The following is a 9,043-nucleotide window of genomic DNA, read 5'->3' on the forward strand; positions in this document are numbered from 1 at the left end:
CAGATGTCTGTCTCTCCCTGTGTGATTTAGACATAAATGGAATTTCCTACCATTCTTAAGACATACCCCCTCTTAGGGTAGAGATGTGTCCTCTGGGATATCCTAGGATGGATTGCCGGTTTTCCAGGCACAGTCCGCCCTGCTTGGTCCTAAGTGACTTTGCTCTCCTTTTCCTTCCTGTCTGCGGTTATGGAAGTGGTGTTTGGAGCTGTCCCCTTGGAGCAGAAATTGCCAAAGTCTTTCCCTGAAAGTGACATGAAGACAAGGGTAAACACATTGCTTCTTCCTGAAACACTAATTATATTCAGAAACCCGAGTGGAGGACACTTCTGTTTTAAAGCAGTCCTGTTTTGGAATAGAAGGTAAAACTGTCGAGGTTGTTAAAGATAAACCAAAACTTTAAAGCACGTTCACATTGCCCGAAGCCTTCTGCAAGGGAAGCCAGGTCCAGTCTGCCTTTAGGGATTTCCTCCACATTGAAGACTGTAAAAGCTTGTCCCATGAGAAGTGCCCTGCGGCCTCAGGTGGAGAAGGAAGGTGGTGCTCAGAGGTGTCACGGCTGAGGAGGAGGAGGCTGTGGAGGAGATCCCAGTGTAGGAGTAAAGTGCCAAGACGTGCCCACCCTTCCTGAGAAGATGGTAGGAGAAGGAGGGATATGTCTCCCTTCACCTGTGGCCAGTGAGGGGACATGGAGGGAAGCACTCCCAGCTGGACGTGTGCTAGAGCAGTCCCAGGGACCTGTGGGGTGCCCATAAGGGGTCGCAGGAGGTGCCTGTGGCTGTGGGCAGTGGATACATATGCACAGGGAGCCACATTTTCTCCAGCACTGGGGCAGCAAGGAAGGGTTCTATGTGGTAGATGGAGTGGGCCTCTCAGTGGGAGCTGCGCATGGACCCAAGAAGAAAACCAAGAGGGAGAATAGAAGGCTGCGGGGCTTCTCCTGGTTGCCCAGGGCCAAGGGCATGTGACAGAGAAGCCAGAAGTAAAACTGCTCCTCCATCCCCTGTCCCAAGAACCATAGGTGAATATCTGCAGCTTTGACTTCTCCTTACCCACAAGGCACCAGCAGTCTACCGTGCCAATGCCAGCAAGTTACCAAAGATGACAGCTTCTTGGACATCCAAGGATGTCCCTGTCCTTTTGAACCTGACTTGCAATTAAGTTCAACTAGCTAAACATCAGCAGAAGGGACCTGGCCCAAGGCATTCTCCTCATTTTCTGCTGACTGGGAGAGATGAACCCCAGGGCCCTAAGTGGGTGACTAAGCTGCCATCTCCCCACCCCAAACTTTTCCTTTTATTCTCTGCCTGTGATGCTGGGCCAGGAGGTTGTGTAGCTGCCTCACCTGCCAGGGTCCTGTCTGGCTGTTTCAGCAGACCACAACAGGGTGACCAGAAGAGGCAGGTGGAGGGGCCACACCTGCTACTCCATCCTGGTGACTTCTGGTCCTGTCAGCATCCCTGTGAAGCCAGATTTACAGATAGGTATATAGTTAGGTAAATCGGGTCTAATATCAAGTAAGATAAATAGAATGGAGGCCATTATTGAGAATGGAGTCCAGGAAACCAGATCAGCACTTGGGGAAATTAAAATGTTAATGTTCCCAAGGCCCAGAACCCATTCTAAAGAACTGTTAATGAAACAGTGCCCAGCAAACAGGGAAGTGCTAAACCGCCCCAGGCCCTTCCTGCCCAGATTACTCCTCCAGCCCACCTATCCCCCACCTTTTGGGCCTTCCCACCTGCATTCCATCACTGCAAGATAAAGGGAAACAAAGGACAGGAGTGTGGGAAAGCTGAAAGAAGACCTTAGCTATAAAAAAGGGAAGACCTGGCCCTTCCACGGATTCCGCCTTTTGGGTCCTCTTCTTCCTCCAGGGAGAAGTCTTCTCTGCTGTCCTTTAATAAAGCTTCTACTTTCCACTCTACACTTGCCTCAGTGTGCTTCTCTGGTGTTATACTTCAGCATTCAGGTAAGCAAGGACTTGTCACTGGTAAACAGGGTAACACCTGCATCCTCACTTTTGCACAAGGGCAGCAGTAGTTCCGCAGGCAGCCGCCTGTGGATCCTGTCTGCAGGTTCTCTACAACTGTGAGAACTAGCCGCACAGCATCGCCTGCAAGGTTGGGGCGCAGTGAGGTGGGACACAGTGAGGGCAGGCTCCAGCTCCACAGGGCCCTGCCTCCTAGTAGATATCTTTATTGGAGATCTGCGCTGTCTTCTCCTAGATGCCGCATAGTTCTTTCCTTCGTCCTTTGCTTCATGCAGCCTGGGTGCAGTGGCAGCAGCTGCTTCCTGCAAGATATCTTTTGTGACATCTTATGATTTGGGGTTCTTGGCTGAACCCTTGAGATGCTGATAGACAGGAGGACTCTTCATGGCTGTGGGAGGGGGCATGCCTCCCCGACAGCTCTCTGGCCTTGGTAGTGAAGCCAGATTTAAAATTAGGTAGTCAGTATAGTTAGGTAAATCGGGTCTAATATCGAGTGAGATCTAAAATGGAGGACATGAGAATGAATTCCCGGAAAAGTTGAGCAACTCTTGAAATGTTAATGAAGTCCAGGAAACAGCCCCCAGCAGATTCGAAGATAGCCCATCCCAAAGAAGTGTTAATGAATAGCAAACTTGAAGATGCTGCCTCAGAAGTCCTTCCTGCCCAGATTACTTCTTTGGCCCACCTGTGTCCCACCCCTGGGCCTTCCCACCTACATTCCATCACTGAAAGAAACTATAAAATGGAGAGACAACCGCACTTCCACTGATTCCATCTCTTGGGTCCCCTTCTTCCTCCGGGAGAAGTCTTTTCTGCTGTCCTTTAATAAACTTCTAATTTTCCACTCTGATCTTGCCTGGCGTGCTTCTCTGGTGTTATTCTTCAACATTGGGGAAGCAAGGACTCATCACCGGTCAAAAGCGGTAACAGTAGGTTGGAGCAAGTCCAGATCCTGCAACACCAGGAAGGCTCTGTGAACACCACTGCCTTTTGCTCCTGATCCCTCTCCTCCCAGCCCAACCCCAGGGGAACACAAGCCAGCTGCTGAGGATGGGCACTGTGGGGCAAAGGCAAGCCTGCTGGTCCCTACCCTGGCCCACCCTTCCCACCCAGTTCAGTGGGTGGTGGGCTGGAGAAGCTTTAACTTGAAGCTAGGAGAAACGTGATCAACAAACTGGGTGAGACTTGGTGATGTGTCAGAAGGACTTTAAAGGCCAGGTCCATGCCAAAGGTTTCAGCTAGGGTAAAAGAACGTCTGTCAGTGAAATCCCACTTAGACTGCTGATCCAAAATCCATGAGCAGAGAGCTTTATCATCTGGCCCTGCTCAGCACTACCTTCTGAGTTACAAGGCTGGGCACACATTGGCCACCCCTCTTCCCTCTGCCACCCTTTCAAGGCACCTCTCAGTGGGCAACTGTCATGTGTATGGGTTTCCTGGCTCTAGTTCTTCACATGTGCTATTCCAACCGAGCAAACAGGTGGCACTCCTCATCACTCCAGATGCTAAGCCCACCAGCTCACTTCTACTGGGAAAGCTCCTAGGAATCATTTTGCTTGTCTTTGTTTAATCATTCTGTCTCCATGTTGTTCTTCCTCCTTCCTCCCTCATCCCTCCCCACATCTGGAGTCACCACATCCTGTTGTGCAGTCTCCACGATGGTCCACCTCTCCCTCCACATCTCCTACTGTCACTGCCATACCAGGGTCTCAAACTCCCCGGGGTTGCTGCCCGCTTATGCCACCATTTGCCCTCTGCCCTTTACCACTGTGAGCATCATCTGAGACAGAGAGGTATTGAGAGGTTCAGATTCCAGTGCCATGACTCCCCTAGATCAAACTGCCTCCCGTAGGGTACAATCTGGGCTGGGTTTGCTGCACGCACTCCCTTCCATCATCCATATTTTCTGTGGCTGATTGATCCTCATTATTCAGGTCTCAGCCCAATGACACCTGCCCAGACCCTCCAGGCCTGCAACCCCCGAAATCCCTCTCATGCTCTTTGGATCACATTACAAGAAACAAACACAAGACATCTGAATGTGTGAAGTGATCTGAGCCCTGACTTTCCATCTGTCCCGTCTCACAGGCAGAATAGGGACTTATCTGTCTTGCCCTTTCCTGTAGCTCAGAGCCCAGAGGACAGCCTGGCATGGTGAGCGTGCACAACGTCAAGCCAATGAATGAATGATGGGACTCTGTGGGCAACTCTGGGGAGCCAGAGTTAATTTACAGTAACTGGGAAGCAGAGTGGCTGAGTGGCTTGCCTTGTGCACACAGGGAGACAGTGGCAAGCTAGGACTTCAACTCGAGTCCCAGGGGAGGCAGGATCACTACCCAACTCTGATTCCATCTGTGTCACACCTTAATATATGATTCTTTGCTGTCTCTCAAAACCACAATGCTTTCACACGGTGGGCTTGCAAAAAGTACTTAATGACCGGGGAAGAAATGTTTCTTCCTAATGTGTCTCGGGGTTACAGACCATGTGGTCTTCTTCCACACTTGCCTAAAACGTCTCCTCCTCTCTGACCATATTTTCTATGGCCAACGGACCCTCAGTCCGATGATCTGCCATGCTCTCAGTTCCATCAACCCTGTCCCCACCTGCCCATCTTCACATGCATCTGGGACCCAGGTCTGTCCAGTGGGGTCTGCTGGTACCTACACATTATGCTGCAGTTGTCCATTAGTGTGGTCAGCTTCTCAGATCAGCTAAGTGGTCACCATGTTTCATTCACCTCTTTTCATGGCAGCAAATGTGCATTGAATGAAAAGTGTGTGCCAGGCACTGTTGTGGGCATCCTCAACATCCTGAATGCCTTCTAGCATTTTCCACCTGGATCCCAGCTTCTACTCTGTAGAACAGTTGCTCCACCACCTATCTGTGCTCTCTAGGGCAAGGAAGTGACAGCACGTGAATCCCGTTCTCTCAGTGGATTCTCCAGGATCCTGTCCTTGGCTCCTGGACCCACCCCAAGCTTCTTCCTGTGCTGCTGGGCAGCCTGGACTCTCTGTGGCCTCTCCAGCTCTAAATAGGTGCACTGCCAGCCCAGCTCACTTCTAGACCCTTCCAGCTCCAGGACTGGTGTGCAATTTGTGAAGCCCACTGGGAAATGAAAATGCCAGGCTCCTCGTAAAACATCATGAAGTATTGTGAGATGCCAAAAGTGAAGCCTCGCGTTGCAGGACCCTTGCGAGTCTGGGTGGTTCTTAGCACAGACAGCAGGCCCAGCAAGCAACACTGCCAGTGACTCCTGACCAGTCCTGCTCCCACCCCTGTACCCACGTGGTGCCATTACCTCCAAAGCCAGAGTCACGGGGCTGGCTCATCATCCCTTTCAAACGTGAGAAGCTACCCCCACTGGCCAGCCCAGAGCCATCATTGCCTGACTTTTCACCTTGCCAACCTGTGATGCTAGGCATCACATCTCTTCTGTCTGTCTGTCTAGTTCTTGATGAGTCTAGTCACATAGAACCATGTTATATATTACTCCTTTTTCTTAGGGATCTGATTTTAAAACTCCAAGGAGCCCTAAGGTAACTTCAGGATGACTCTTCAATTCCAAGGGATTGAGGGAGCTACTCCCACAGGACTGTGGCCCGCGCCTTTTGATCCCTGTATTTCATTCGAAGAGAATCATCTGTTCAAACTTTACCAAAAGGTCTCATAAAGTGACATTCTCATGAAGGTGGATTTTTACCATCACCTTTTTATGGTTACTAAATTCAAGGAAGATGGATCCTATCCAGTGGTTGGTACAAAATAACCCTTTAGTGTCTTTGCTCCCTTCTGAGTAAATATTTTCCTGGATTTGTGAGCCTGGCCGGAGCCTTTTTTCCACTGGGTTCTGCTAGAAGGACTTGAAAGTAGTGGCCTGTCTGTAAGTGGGCTCCGTGGGACTTGTGACGACAGTGTTTGAAAACTGCAGATTCTTACTGTGCACCAGGGTCTCCAGCCTCAGCATGCCTGCCATTTGTGGAGGGGGGCAGGGACTGCCCTATGCCCTCTAGGACATTGAGCAGCATCCCTGTCCTTCCCCACTGAATGACAGAGGCAGGCCCCCTACCCGCAGCCCCCACTGTTACAATCAAACCCTCCCAGTCCCTGCTAGATGCCTCCGTGCGGGGTGGCAGTGGTGGGGGTAAGAAACGTCTCCTGGTTGAGAACTGCTGCTCTATATCATGGCAGCTGCTTCCTCAATTTTCTTGGTGCCTGGAAGGGGGCATATGGAGTCAAGGGAGAGACGTTCTAACAGGAGGTACACACCACAGCACCGAGTTCTCATCCAACACAGTCACAGCAGCAGCTGCCCCCTTTCCTCCTTGACTCCAAGGCTTTCCTGGCCTTCAGGCTCCCCCTCTCTGGGGGCTCCCCATCTGAGGCTACTCCTTCTTGGACTCTTGATTTGGCCCCTCTGCGCCTTCCAGAGCCCTGAACGTGGAAGTGCCCCAATCTCTGTCCTTGAAGCTTCTCTTGTCCCTTCATGTTCACTCCCTCTGTGTCCTCCCCACACATGGCCCTGAGTGCCTTCTAGCATTTTCCCCTGGATCCCAGCCTACTCTGTAGAACAGAAGCTCCACCACCTATTTGTGCTCTCTAGGGCCATGTATAAAAAGCTCCTTAAACTCAACAATTCCACACAAAACCCCTGATCTCTTCCCCTTCTGTCACAGCTGTGTGCTCCTGCTTGCTGGAGCCCAAAGCCCCAGAGGCCTCCTGCACGCCCATCTTCCCCCAGGGGGACACCCGTACTCTGTCAGGAGAATGGGCCAGCCAGCCAGAAGATACGCAGCTTCACACAGAGTTCTTCTCCATCCTTGTGCCTCTGACCCGTGCGTTAACACAAAGGGTGCTTCCAAACCTAAGTCACAGGAGATCCTCTCTGGACCCAAAGAGAGAGCCAGAGACCTTGGAAGACAGTTACCCCTCTGCTCCCACTCCTGCTCTGCCCTGCTCCCCCTGTGTACCCGGGGGTCCCCTCCCTATCACTTGGCCAGCGCCCTCCTTCCTGGAGGTCCCCAGGCTCTTTCCCTTCACCTGGACTCCCCGGCTCCCGACCTCTGTGGCCTCTCTCCCTCAGCCCACTCCTCCCTGCTCCAAGCCAGCCTGTCAGAAGGCCGACTGGCAAGTGGAGCCAAGGCAGTGGCTCCTGCCGATCTCTCTTCCTCCCCCTGCTCCCTTGTCCCTTCACTTATCGTCCCCAGCTGACAGTGCCTACATCTGCTGACCCTCCTTCTGGTAGAGCAGGGGCTGCAGTCGGGGAGAGACCCTCTCTGTTTACTGCCATGTCCCCTGTACCGAGAACACACTTCACAGGTGGCAGTATGTTTCAAGAAGTGGTTGTTGAAGGAATCGATGGGTGAATGATGGAGGAAGGTTTTGCTGCCGATTCTGGATAGAAGATGACCTGGTGAGACAAGAAACCAAGAACCGCAGCGAGGGTGTTCCTCAGTATTCCCCCCTGGGCCTTGGAACTCTCACTCGCAGACACTTTATTCTTAACTTCCCAAGCTGGAGCAAGCCATGGTACCTCCATGCAGATGAAAGAATATTAGTCAGGATTAGAAAGAACTGAGCCGTCAAGCCACGAGAAGACATGAGGAAACCTAATGCCCGTTACTGAGCGAAAGAAGCCCATCTGAAAGGAGGGTGCACTGGGTGATTCCAGTTATGGCACTCCAGGAAAGGCAAACTACAGGGTCAGCAAAAAGAGAGTCATTGCCAGGGGTTACAGCAGAGGGAAGGATAGAGAGAGAACAAGATATGCGGGAAGAGAGACTATTGTGTATGACATGGTAATGCTGGACACATGTCATCATAGACTTGTCGGTAGACACTGCAAGAGTGGACCCCAGTGTGGACTGTCAACCCTTTAGTTAATGCCAATGTATTGGGACTGGCTCACGACTTTAACTGATGTACCATGATGGTGCGGGATACTGTTGGTGGGGAGACTGTGTGGGGACAGGGATACAAGGGAAATCTCTGTACTTTCTGCTTGACTTTTCTATAAACACAAGAGTCTCTAAAATGAAAAGTCTATTTGAGCCATTGTGCAGGCCGGGGGAGCAAAAGTAAGAAGACTCCAGCATAGGAGTGACTTGGTATGCTGCGGTGCCAGAAGGTGGTTGAGGGGCTCCGGATCATAGAGAGCAAGCAGCCAGCAGCACTAGGTGACAGGTGAGGGGTAGGCACCGGCCAGATGGCACAGGGCCTTGTCAGCCAGGGAGAAGCAACCCAGAGCTTTGAAGGGTCTCAGGGCACGGTGGCATCATGTACCTTACATACACAGTGCTTCCTTCTGGCTGTCACGGGAGTGCACTGGGGAAGCCATGGGAAGCAGAGAGACAGTGAAGGAGGTGGGCGAGGAGAGATGTGCTCAGAGCTGGCAGGATGGCTGCGTGGATTACTCTGGATCAAGGCGAAGGAGGGCATCATGAATGGCTCCTGGGGTGCTGGCTTGAACCAGGAGAAGGAGGACTGTGGGGCGAGGGTGCCATTTCCTGAATGTATTGCCCACTTTGGAGTTCCACGTTTTTGGGGAGGACAGAAACACAGCCCTTTGGGTGGCCAATGGCTACCTGTATTCCTACGGTGTCTGTAGCTAAGACTTAAGCAATAAAAGAAAACCAGGTTTGGGGGGCAACTGTGAAGGCAGGTTTCTTTAGTGGGTGGAATCCTTTAACCTTCACCCAGAGTTGGTCATCTACTCTGTGCTAGGCCTGTGATGTGCTAGGCCTTGCGGGTGTAAAGCTCAGCAGGCCTCCTCCCTAGGAGCTCATTTTCCTAGAGACCTAGAGGCCCCAGCCAGGACCTGCTTTGACACTTCTGAGCCAAGTGACAGAGAAAAACAAAACGTGTCTGCCTTGGAAGATGCAGAAGAGAAAGAGGGACGCCCTGCAAAAACTGAACGTAAAGCATCCCCAAAATGACTGCATTATACCCGGGCCTTCGTTTAGAGAGCTTCAAGGGAATGTCGTACAAAAAGCAAGGGCTTGGCTCTAGGGAAGAGATTATTTAAAAGGAGTGAACAAAAGTGCTTGCTTC

Source organism: Marmota monax, unplaced genomic scaffold, assembly GCF_021218885.2.
Source record: "Marmota monax isolate L192 unplaced genomic scaffold, Marmota_monax_Labrador192_F-V1.1 WCK01_AAM20220418_F8-fsc00082, whole genome shotgun sequence".
NCBI lineage: Eukaryota > Metazoa > Chordata > Mammalia > Rodentia > Sciuridae > Marmota > Marmota monax.